Source organism: Misgurnus anguillicaudatus, chromosome 4 (genome assembly GCF_027580225.2).
Source record: "Misgurnus anguillicaudatus chromosome 4, ASM2758022v2, whole genome shotgun sequence".
NCBI classification, from domain to species: Eukaryota; Metazoa; Chordata; class Actinopteri; order Cypriniformes; family Cobitidae; genus Misgurnus; species Misgurnus anguillicaudatus.
Window position 1 is genome coordinate 17,479,374 of NC_073340.2, and position 13,392 is coordinate 17,492,765.

Below are 13,392 nucleotides of genomic sequence, written 5' to 3' on the forward strand. Positions count from 1 at the left end.
ATAAAAATGCTTGTAATAAAAATCACGCATTAAAGAAAACCCTGACGTTTCCACCAGTTTTGCTCCAAGACCTCTTTGTGTGAGCAACGAGGAAAGATAATGAAAGGTCAGGGATGTTTCTGAGTTAATCTTGAGGATTTAAAGGGGAAGTGTGTCGTTTTTGCTCCATTAGTGGTATCATATAGAGCAGAACCACAAATATAATACATTTCCCTTTCCTATTTCACCTGTTGCTTTTCCCTTCCCTTTAAATTTTTCCATGGTTCAATCAAACATGTTGGACAGACCACTGAAACACAGTTGAAATCAGTACAGAGGAACAATCTTCAGAAAAATCAATGTCTATAAATCTCAAATTCTTTTTTTGGCTCGTCCTGCAAGACTTTTTATTAAATCGATCTTTCAAGAAAAACACAATATTGGATAGAATTACAGTAGACATTCAAAGTGTCTTTTTCCATGAGATAATACTTTTATCTGAGTAGATGAACAGAAAAATGTATTTTGGAGCTGATGTAGTTTCTGTCTTTGATGGTAGACCTTTTCAAAAGCATCCCTTTGGTGTTACTGCCAACAAAAAGCATTCTTGGTTGAATGGTTACATTCATATAGACAAATCATATTAATGTGCAGTTTATTACTAGTAAATCACCAAGATGTGATTGCAGTAATGCACATCACAGGCGTTTAATTCGATCCCATATAAACTAATGCTGTGGTATGTTGAGGGGCTAATAAACTTTTTTTTTAAAGCTTTAGTTGAAATGGAAATTTAACAGTAATCCAACTTTCATGTACTTTTTGAGTGACTTTTTGAGAAGAGTCATAAATAAAATCATATATAGGTGAAAACAGCTGTCTTAAAGGATCATGAATAGCTATCTAGTGTCAAAATTGTGATGTCAGTTTTTCTTATTTTATTTTCCAAAATAACTTTTAGGGTAAACGGCTAAAATCCGTGATATGTGTGCTTGTGCATTTTTATTTGATCTAGAATGTCAGACGTTGAATTTTTTTTCTTTTCAAACCCGCACACCATCTGCGTACAATTAACATTTTATTTTCTTACAGTGTGATCCAACAGAGGAAGTGTTCATGTCAAATTCACAGCTTGAGGATGCTTCATAATGAGGACCATTGTGAAAACAGCCTCTTCTTAGACAAAAGCGATGATCCACCCTGCAGATTTCAGATAGCCCCTTATACAACACAATTTACCCATCTGCTGTGCTAGATTTACCGCTGTGTATTTGCTCTGGTAAAACTGGTACAAAAGCTAATAAAAACTGGTTTTATTTTTCAACACAAATCACATTCTGCAGTCTTATCCTGGTGCAAGGCTTGCCCTGTTTGTTTCGTGTTGCTACATGTTAAAGGAAGCTGGGATTGTGATCTACTGCATAAAAGAGAGCAGCCGCTCGGGGGTCTGTTAATTGGGTGTGTTGGGCTTGCCGAAAAGTGTTATCTGGGAACTGAGATCTGTTGACACAGCCGGCTTTCTTTTAGTTGTATTCAAAAGTCAAGCTTTTGGCAGGCTGTCATGAGTCATTTACGGCAATAGAGACCAGACAGATTATTTTGAAGAAATGGATTTAAAGGCACACTCCACTTTTTTTGGAAAATATGCTCATTTTCCAGCTCCCCTAGAGTTAAAAATTAAAATTTTTACCGTTGTGGAATCCATTCAGCTGATCTCCAGGTCTGGCGCTATCACCTTTAGCATAGCTTAGCACAATCCATTGAATCTGAATAGACCGTTAGCATCGTGCAAAAAATAACCAAAGAGTTTTGATATTTTTCCTATTTAAAACTTGACTCTTCTGTAGTTACATCGTGTACTAAGACCGACAGAAAATTAAAAGTTGTGATTTTCTAGGCAGATATGGCTAGGAACTATACTCTTATTTTGGCGAAATAATCAAGGACTTTGCTGTTGTAACATGGCTGCAGGAGACGCAATGATACGCAGCAGCCGAAAATAGTCCCCTTGGTGTCTTTTAATGGCCAGGGACTATTTTCAGGCACGTAATATCATTGCACCTCTTGCAGCCATGTTATCACAGATTTGAGTTTATGTAGTGACAATGTACAAGGTTTACAACAAGATGTCGTTATGAAAAAATTCAGTTTCAAACACTTTTTCTTCAAAAGTTTTCTTTTGTCTTTGTCGCTCTACTGGTTCATTTTCAACCATTATAATGCTATCACAGCATATTAAAAAAAATCGTTCCAGGTCAGCCACCAAAAAGGTTTGCCTGTAATTAGAAGTCCACAGTTGAGAACTATATTATTCTCAAATTGCATTTTTGGCAGTTGCATAACTGAAGGGATTTTCCAGAAGTAAATTGCGTCTAAAATATTTCATTACTTTTCACCAAATTCGCCATTAGTGCTGTAGTGGACCCATTGTTTCCCCCAGAAGTAATGAGACACAGCTACTTTATTAAGAGAGCTTTGACATTTCCATCAAAAGCCAGTGAGAATCTCTAACAGCCCAAATCAATACAGACAACCCACACAGTGAGTCCTCTCTATTGGGAAATGCTCCAGGCGACCATCACCCTGGAAAGTATTTAAATGGAGATCACATGTTGCATGGGCGTGCGCTGCACAAGTCCACTTGGTCTGCGTCTGGTCTGACACAACCGAGACAGAAAGATGTTTGTTGGCGGGACAGAAGTCAGATCTAAGTCCCCTAACAGAGTCATTCCACACCTCCGCTTCTCACATTCTGCATTCTGGGGTCATCAGCAGCACCGACCTGTTACCACATTTACTGTAATCTCTTAAAGGAAACCTATAATGTAACACTGCTCATCTAGACCATTTAATAGACAATTTTTGTAATTTATATAGTGTGTAAAAAACTTTAAATGTTTTTAGTCATCACCCTAGAGTAGCACTATTGAGTCATAGCTTTTAGGATCTCATGACTGTACTGAAAACTCCACTTTGCGATAGCAAAATCACAAAAAAATCTGCAAATATAAGTTAGTCAAGTCCTCTTAGGGAAGCTGATAGAAACTTAAAGAGATAGAGGAGAGCGGGGTAAGTTGTCACACTTTTCAAACATTTACTGAGCACCATATATCAAAATCTTATAAATCTCATGCCAGATGAAAGAAGGGAGTCTTGGGCACATGTGTTGTATTCATTACATTTTCATATCTTATCTCATTACGGAGTTGTAGACTGTTGAATAGAGAATGTTCACTTGTGACAATTTGCCCCATCGGTGGGTAAGTTGTCACACTAGATTATTTAAAAAGAAGAACAGTTTAATTGTGATTATTGATTTTAATTTTTAAATTTAAACCAGAACTGGAAATATTAACTCTTGGGCCTTTCACACTGCTCTTACCCTGTTTTATCTTCGATCTAAACCCTGCTTTTAATCCTAGGTTAAGGATCGTTTCACACTTGTAATTTAGAAGCAGGGTTATCCCTGAAATTAACCCAGGGTTATGAAACCCTGCTAGCCCTGCTTTTGTAGGGTTAACCCCGCATTGCGGTGCCAAACGCAGGCATGCAGTGTGAAACATAGTAGGGTTAGAATCTTATTATGACCCCAATTAAACACATATGAAGCAGCTAATCAAGGTGTTCAGGGTTGCTTAATAAAACAGGTGTATGAGCAGGGTTTCAGACACTGGACAAAGGGTTAAGGAATGCACCAACATGATCTCACAAAGTTCCGTGGGATAGTCACGGAATTTTTTGCTCATTTTTCCGTGGCATTCTCACAAATCTCACGGACTTTCTTTTCCGTGGAATTCTCACGGATTTGTTACTCAACTGCTTTTTCCTATTTTCAAACCATTGTTGCTTCGGTTTAGGGTTAGATTTGGTGTTTGCGTTAGTATGTCACTTTAACTATTGGTTTATAAAAAATTTTCTGATGTATTCTTTTATATTTTCTAAACTTTAATCAGTTGTCGCCTGGCGTTGGGGTTAGAGTTGGGTTTGGGTAGGGATGTCATTTTATGTAAATCGAACCTTAAACCGATGGTAAGAAAATAGGACAAAACAGTTGAGTAACCAATCCGTGAGAATGCCACGGAAAAGAAAGTCCGTGGCAGGTCCACAGAAATATGCGCAAAAATTAGCAAAAAATTCCGTGACTATGCCACGGAAATTCGTGAGATCAGGTTGAATGCACAGTGTGAAATGTCAGATTATGAATACCCAGGGTTATCTCTTAACCCCTGGTTAAGTACGAACAGTGTGAAACATAACCCAGGATTCTGTTAACCTGGGGGTTTGGAATAACCCAAACTGACATGTGTACTAATGTTGGCTAAATCTCAGGGTTAGCTCAACATAGCGTGTCAGTTAAAGTATCAAAAGACACGTTATTGTCTCTTCTATTTTGTGCAAAATAATAATTTTTAACATTCATTCCTATTTCCTAACAAAGTTGTACTGCATAAAATTTGCAAATTTTTTACTTTTTAAGACAAAAAATAAGAAAATTGTGCTAATGTCAGATTAGAGCGATTTTGACCACATGTGAACACAAAGTTGGAACAAGTCGTCCAACAAAGTTGCTATTTGATTTTTTAAAATAGTAGTGTTGGAGTTATAAGCAGTGTGACGACTTACCCCGCTCTCCCCTACTCCAGCCAAGTATCAAAATTGCCCCATGGTTTACTCACCCTCTAGCAATCTGATATACACGTGTCCATCATCTTTCAGACGAACACATTTGGAGTTATTTTAGTAAATGTCCTTGCTTTTCCATGTGTATAATGGGAGAAAACAGGGATCAGGGAACAACTTCTGATTTTAAAGCCCAAAAAAAGTGCATCCCTCCTTCACACAAGTAATCCACACGGCTCAAAGGGGTTAATAAAGGTCTTTTGTGGGTAATTGATGTGATATTCTAAGAAAAGTATCCATATTTTAAATTTGATAAACTATAATAAATCACTGCGCAATGTACCCATGACACAGAAAACACTCACTACGCTAAAACTCTACAAATCGCATCGTTTACCCACAGACCTTTGTTAACCCATTGGAACCATGGATTACCCCTGTCAGGAATGTGAAGGAAGCACTTTTTGGTGTATAAAGTCAGAAGTTGTTCCCTGATCCCTATTTTCTACCATTATAAAGCTTGGAAGAGCAAGGACATTTACATGATTTAAAATAACTCCTAATGTGTTCGTCTGAAAGATGGTGGACACATGTATCTTGGATTGCTTGAGGGTGAGTACATCATGGTTAATTTTGATATTTGGCTGGAGTATCCCTTTAATGGTTGGTAGCAGTAACCACACCAAAATCCTATTCAAGGGACCACCATCCAAAATGCATACAGCCTTACTTTACCAGATCAGCAGGTCAATGCTATATAAGCAAGCTGACCCATCACACAGAGGTTGGCTGAATTATTTTAGCAGACTTACAATCTGAAACCCACTTGCCAACTGAAATAAACGCAATGAAATAGTGCAGAACAGCTTGAGGTATGTGCAGTTATTCCCAGATTGTGATGCGAGCGCTCTGCCAGGCATCCTGCCAGAGCGACAGTATGGCTTGTTGAAAAACAATTTTCATCCTTATTTATTTTGTTCATAGAAGATTTTCACCTTCAGCATATTGCACTTATCAGCCGGTTGCAGTAATTGGGAGGAAAACTGACTGTTTTGTATTTAATTCCAGTGTTAAAAGAATATAAACAAGATCAGTAAAATTAACAATTTTACTTCAGATGTGAGGTTACCGTTGATGTAAAAAGGATAAAAAACCTAGATCAAATTCCTGTGGTTTCTTTATGTCTGTGTCTACTCTCTTTTCTGAGAGGAACTATTGTGTCTATTGTTGATCATGGAATGAATTCGACTCAGTGTTTAGTCAGTACAAGAGCAGAGAAAACCATGAGTGTCCCATGAGACAGTCAGTCAACAGTCATAGGTTATTGGACACTTACGGTAGTTGGAGAAAAGAGCATTTCTTTGTTCACCTACATTTCATTTCATTTAGGATAACTAATAGTGAAATGAATTTTGCAGCACTTTCATTACACTCTAATGAAATGTCTGGGTTATTTTTGACCCATAATGGGTAAATATTGGACAGAACACATGCTGGGTTAAAAATGACCCAGTGTTGGGTTAATGTTATGGAACCATATAATAGCCCAGCAGTTGGGTAAAAACAACCCAGCATTGGATCAATTTTAACCCAGCTTTGTGTTCTGTCCAATATTTACCCATTATGGGTCAAAAATAACCCAGACATTTTTAGAGTGAACCAAATGTATTGGCAAAAAGTATTTTCTTAACTTTTTCCCCGCCATTGAGGAGTTATCTCGTCAATTGAGAGAAAACCTTTTCCTGCTAATGACGTTTCCCTGACAAGTGTTTATGGTAATCTATAATTCCGCTTTTATCCACTAGGTGGCGCTCTTAAATGTATAAAAAACTGAAACATTAACTAATTCAGCAACATTGTAAACTCAGTGTATGTTTTGCAGTGCGTAGCACCCAATAATTTGTTTTGTACCACCTCTGTTGGGGTTACAAGCAACCCGAGCTGATACCAAAACGTGAAGCAAAAACACTGTAGATCACTGATTGGTCTGAGAGAATCGTCACTACCAGCGTCACCGCTTTAATGTAAAAGATTAGCTTTACCTTCATGCTAGGTTGCGCTGTCTCGAGTAAACCTGTTGTGATTTGTGCTTTGCTGTAAGTTCCCAAACTCCCTTTTAGCGATGAAAACATCCAAAGGTTCAGAATCAGGAACACCATAACAGTTTTTTCCAGACTTGCAGTTTGTGGCAGCACATTTGCGACGCGCACATCCGGATATGCTTAAAAGCAACTTAAATAAGGCGTCGACTGATGCCACGGGTGTTTGTACAGAAACTGTCATGTGAGACCGAGGTAGTGATAAACGCGATGTGCAAACATCTATTTGTGGTGGTCAATTTTAATTGTGGACTAAGAAATAAATGAATGTATGGGAATGTACAACGATGCTCTCACTTGTATGATGTCACAGCAGTGTGCAGCACAAATATAACAACACGCCTATAATCCCTCCAACTCCGAAGTGTTACTAAACTTGATGGAAAAGCTAACTAAGCCAAAGCGAGGTGAGCTGACCCGACCTGACCCAAACCAAACCGTGGTTACTATGCATTGGAAAGGTGCCACTTGTTTGCTTGAGAGTTCTTGCATTTGATACATTGTATGTTTATATATTTATAGAATACATTTTTCCCGGAAGGCATTTTGTGAAACTTTTGTGAAAATTTGAATAATTATAAAATATATTTAAAAACTAAAAAATTAGGCTATATAACAATACATTTCACATTCGTTCAGGCAAAAAAAGTATCACTCTCTCTGTCTTACCTCTCTCCCTGCTGTCTGCATCAACATAAAACTTTTAAAGTATTAAAATCATTACGTCATTGCAAACCACTGTAATTTGCACATTTGTGATATTTCGATAATTTCTATATATCTTGCAGCCCTATACTATCCCTATGTTTAATTGTTCAGAAAACAAATAGTCTCGTCCAAAACTCACACCATTGGTTGAGCCATACACTCTAAAAATATACACTCTAAAAAATGCTGGCTTATTTGGGGTGAACCCAGCCTGTTGGGTTGTATTTTAACATATGCTGGGTTGTTTTAACAAATTGTTGGGTCAAATAAAAACATTTACTAAGTTATGTTAATCAAATGACTGGGATTGACCCTTTTTGACCCAAAGCTACCCAGAATTTTTTAAGAGTGTAGGAGGATAGTTGAAATGCTCAAACTTACAAAGCAATGTTTTGATAGTAATAGAGTTTAAATTTTTTTTACAACACAACAAATGCTTAATTATTTTTTTTAAGTTTGCATAATAAGTTGGGATAAGGACAGTGTAATAACATTGCACAGTTATTTCGAGATTCCGATAATAGTTTTCAAATAGCATCAACAAAGTTACAATAAACATCTGATTTTACAGAGCAAGAGAAAGGCTAAATTTTGACAGTTTAGTTTGCATATAATGCGGAAAATCAAATATATTTTATGTGGCTAAGTATTCCCAATTGGATAGCAATTTGATTGATCAAGACACTTTTGTGCCATGAATAAGCAAAGCTGCTTGGTTGTCTCCAAAACATGTTTTTCATAGAATTGTTTGTGTGAGAGAGAAAGCAGAGAAACAGCATCCCTGCTCAGGAAGGAAGTGCTCTCCAAATGAGGTCATTCATCATTAGCCGACAACACATAGACATCTGGTGCCCAGTTCTGTCCAGTCAGTGTCCCACAGTAACATCTGGGCCAACTCAAACATCTTATGTCCTTTCCAACAGAGCTCCGATATCAGACAGAGGAATTACATATTGTGTAGGTTAATTGCAACTGAAGATTACATTTAAGAAAAATTTTTTAGAAGAAAAAGTTAGAAAGAAACATTTAAAGAAACTTACAGACCCCCCATAAGTATTGGGACAATAAAGGAAAAAGTAGCTTTTAGTCAAAAAATAATAGTAAAAATGTTTAAACATTAAAGGTGTTGTGTGTAAATATTAGCGGCATTTAGTGGTGAGATTGTAATATTAAATACCAACAGCTCAACCCTAAAATTTAAAATGTATATGGTAGCCGCCACAGGACAAATAATTTACTTACTCAATGAAACAACACATTTGGATTTAAAAACTTCTAATGTGAGCATATTAAGACAATTGGCTCACAAGTGTTAAAGCTTACGTAACACACGCTGTTTCTGCATTTCTGATGTTAATCTGGAGTACCTATAAAGTAGTATGACATCCTTTATATCTCCGAAGAGTTTTTAGTTAATCAGATTTATAAAAGAAATATTAGCTTTACAGAATCTGTCCGATAACATACGAAAAAATGAAGAAGGAGGAGTTACTACCGCGGGTGGAGCGAGTATGAGTCATGCAACACTATACAACACTTATGATTCACTAAATGTTCGTGTTATTTATATTATTTGTATTTGTATTTGTGTTATTTGTATTTCCAACATAAGACATAAGTCTTACTTACCGCATGCAACTCGTGACCCGGTTGGGAAAATCCAGCGCATCAAACACACACGCAAAACTCCGCTGCTACCCCGGATAATATCCATTGTTTTCATAAGGCTGGCTTTCTTCTCCTTACATCCAAACACACTTCATCTTTCATGCCATTGTTGAGTTTTGAAATTAAACAAAGCTGTGTGGCGTGATAAGATGTTTGCAAGTTCTAGTGTCTCCCGCTGATTGACAGGTGGGCGGGGTTTTCCGGGGGAAGTGCCCATATAAAGAAGTGATACGTATAGAAAACCCCTGAAACGTCAGTTGGAACTGTAATCGAAAAAAACGGCGAAGTGCATTCGGCACAGAAATACTCTGTAACACGCCCAACTGCTTTTTTGACACTTTGCCTACGTTTAGCATGAGGAAACAACTCTATAACTGTGTTAATAAGTCAGAATGCTTGAAATACTATTGAACCACCCCTTTAAGGGATGAGCTGTGTCCTGATGCATTAATTGTTCACACATGATTAATCAGTTTGATTCATTGCTGCTGCAGTCTGAGTCTTGCATTTGGTGACACAAATAAGTCAGGAGGATGAAAGGTTGTTGTTCTTTGTTGCTAAAGCATGTATGTGTTGAAACAATCACACGTTAAAAATGTGACATTCATATTCATCTTACAAATTTCCTGTTTTCACAACAAACAGAGCAGTTTTGTCTTTACTGTCCCAATACTTATGCAGGGCACTGATAAATGCGTTGTATAATTTGGAGAGTAATATAACATTGTGTTCTTGTTTGATGTGGGGTTTTGGTTCATATACATATAAACCTGTGATATTTATTTTGAGTTTTTTGTATGCACAAAGATGCTTTTGTTGTAAGAAAGAATTAGGGATGTCCCGATCCCACTTTTTCATTTCCGATCCGATTCCGATACGAGAATTCCGTATATCAGCCCGATACCGATATCTGCCCGATACTATTGTAATTAAATGTGTATAGTGATTTCTGCTACATCTAGTATCATTTAAATGTTAAAATCAATAATTTAAAATGATTTACAAGATACAGGAAACATTAGTAAATATTAATCATTAAACAGTGTTTAGGAGAACATAGGTGGATTAACTCAGTTTGCGAGTTAGTTACAGTGTTTCTGTAAATGTAAAGATCTTTAAATGTGTGTTTGTTCCTTCACATGAAGCTATTGAAAGTATTAAAAGACTTTAAATATAGTGCATAAAACGTTTATAATACGTTGTCCTTTTAATAGCTTGTCAGTAACAACCACGGCTAACGCACATATCGGAATTGGATCGGTCATGTTGTCAGTCCTCGATCCGATGTCCGATACAGCCAAAAAGCCCGGATCGGACCCGATACCGATCCAGCATATCGGATCGGGACATCCCTAGAAAGAATAGTAAGATCACTCACAGTCATTGAATGCTGGTACGGAGCTTTGATTTGGTACAGAATGTTTTGATAACTGCAGTTCGTTTGTTATGATTTAAGCCTTTGATTTAAGCTAAGTAGCACAATAAAACACAATAAAAACATGACAACATAATAATAAAAATGTTTTGACAAAATCTCGTTTTGGAATCAAACTAATTTTTGTCTTAAAGGACTCGTCATTTATTTGACTTAAAAGTATAGTTATTATATTATTAGGGCTGAGTATCGATTAAGATGTTCCATCGATTAGATTTTGATTCGCAAGCTATCGATTCGATTCTCGATTCACTTTTCGATTCTAGTTCTCGGGTCGATTTTTATACTCGATTCTCAATTAATATAGATTTAATACAAATGCTATATTAATAAAAAAGAACAGTGAACAGCAGTTTACAAGTGGGTAATTAATAAAAGAAATTTAAAGCCACAATACAATCGTCGTTGTCTTGCTTGCGAAATCTAAAATGCTTCCATACCTCTGACTTTTTTATGTGAAGGTGGCATCAATGTCGATGAAGCACCTGAAACCGCCATTTTAAGCACTAAATGAATGAATGACAGTCTTGCCTCTCGCTCCTTGGTAGCATCGTGCAAGGCAAAAAAAGAGGGTGACTTCTAGTGGAGAAGACTAGTAATTAGATTAAAGTTAATGTTACGTTCAATGTTTGCGGAAATAAATATGAAAGAAAAATCTATTCTGCTCTTTGAGAATCGATTTTGAATCGACCACATTTGAAAAAACGATTAATCGAAAAATCTATTTTTTTGCCCAGCCCTATATATTATATTATTATAATAATTGAAAATTCAATTATTTACCCAGATGTTGTTAAAAACACGAAAGCATGAAAACTAACTTGACAACCTCAGTACCCATTCACTTTGATTACAAAACAACAAGAAGGTTCATGAATGACAACTCATCCCACAAACCAGCAGCTGTTTTTTCACTTAATATATAAAACGCTATGAAACTTTCAAGACCTCTAATGTGAATGTTTATAGTTGCTTAGACTACAAAAATTAAATAGGAAAATATACAAAATGGCTGCACACTATTAATGTAGGTATTAATATCTGCACGTTTTATTGCAGCATGGATTTATTCAGATAAACAATAAGAATTAAGCATAGCTAGAAGAGTTTTTTAAACAAGAGTCTCATTTGAGCCATCATAAGAGAAAATAATCAATTTACTGTCCATAACCATAGCAATCTATTTTAAATTTCCTCATTTTAGAATAGAAAATATTTTGTTGTTGTTTTATTCTAATATATTTTAGTTTCACACCTGAGCAAGGTAAGAAAGGTTTTGCAGGCAGGTGAGTTTGATCAGGGTTAGAGCTAAACTCTGCAGGAAAGCAGATCTCAAGGGCCAGAGTTGAGAACCTCTGCTTTAAATGGTAGTTAGCAATTATGTTACTGGATTTAAGTGGATTTCTGGGAAATCTGGGCTCATCTAATGTCCGGTTTCTTTTAGTGGTTCTCAGTCAGTCAATGTGGTTAAAGTCGGTTTCATCAGTATGTTTTAAAAGGAAAGTCTATCATTTTGGACAAAAACAGGGAGGATACTACATTTTTTTATGTATAAGGAATTGGATTCGTGAACCCACAATACACATAACAATGAAGACAAAAGATGGAATAGTTCAGGGAAATGTGTTGGATTCATCATGTATTTATTTATTTATTTTTGGTTTATAAGGGTTTTTGCTAACCTTTTCCACAAACCTGAAATTGAACCGCATTTAATGTGTTTGCTTGGTTAAAATGTGGTCCGCAGTAGGATGTGGTTGAAGTTTTCCCACAGGGTGATGTTTATAGGATTATGTTTAACTTTCCGTAAAAATAAATGGCCTTGTTTGCATAAGCAAAAACATTGTGCCTTTGGTATTTGAGAGAAGTCACATTCAGAGAAAGTCAGTGGGTTCAGTAATCATATAATAATCAGTCCAAAACACTTTCTTTTTAAATTCACAACATTGAAAACAGAAAAGAGGCTTTGATTTGTCCTGCGACCATCTGTCGCTTTCAAATCAAACAATCATGTTTTTGGGCTCACAAAAGAGTTCTTTAAATGATTTTCATATGCATTAAAATCCTGAAGCCCATGGCTTTGGTATATGTCATCAGAAAAGAAATCCTCTTAAATAATTTGTGAATGCCTCTTGTTTTATTAAGTGTAAAAGAGTAATTAAAATTGTATATGGGTGTGTTGTGTATGATTTACAAAAAAACTGTGAATTCAGGTAAACGGGGACACTTTTTTCCATTGAGACGATTTTAAAGTGTCCAAGGTGTTTACCTGAATTCACCCTATATATTTGTATATATTTAAAGTGTATACACACATTTAATATTATTTAAATTACAGCTTTATTTACAGTTTTTTTTTGTAGTACATCTCATTGCTTAGGTTTGTAATTTTCTCTGGGAATTTTCACATAATTCCACATTAAAATGTAACAAAAAAATATATGTGTGCTTCTGTTGAGTCTGTTCTAGCTGTTGTGTGCATGAGAAGTCTCTCAATGTTACATCATCAACACTTGTATATGTTATGTTTGATGCAGTTTCATTGTTTGTCTGTATTGTTTGTAGCTTGGACCTGGACCTTCCCTATATACCCACTAGAGTTCAGTTCTATAGTGGTATAGGACCGTAATGTTGGTTACTCAGTACATGAACTTACATTGTGAAAACAGCAACAGTAATCGAACCAACCACATCTTTCAGGTTGTAGTTTTTAAAAGAAACAGAGACCTTTAGAGCATTTAAATAAAATATACTGTAGGCATTCAATGAGAGTCTTTTAAGCCCAATGCCGAATTGTTGGAAATAGGAGAATTCGCATCCTCTGGTGGAGAAGTTGGGGAATGCACATCTAGTGAATTTCACACTCTCCAGTGAAGTATTAGA

General features: G+C 36.2%; 1 protein-coding gene across 2 annotated transcripts in view; it reads left to right on the plus strand.

Annotated features, from left to right (window-relative positions):
- The window catches only part of rhbdf1b (rhomboid 5 homolog 1b (Drosophila)), a 33,961-nt gene that overhangs the window by 4,130 nt on the left and 16,439 nt on the right, over positions 1-13,392 (plus strand). The gene's annotated exons all lie outside the window — the stretch shown is intronic.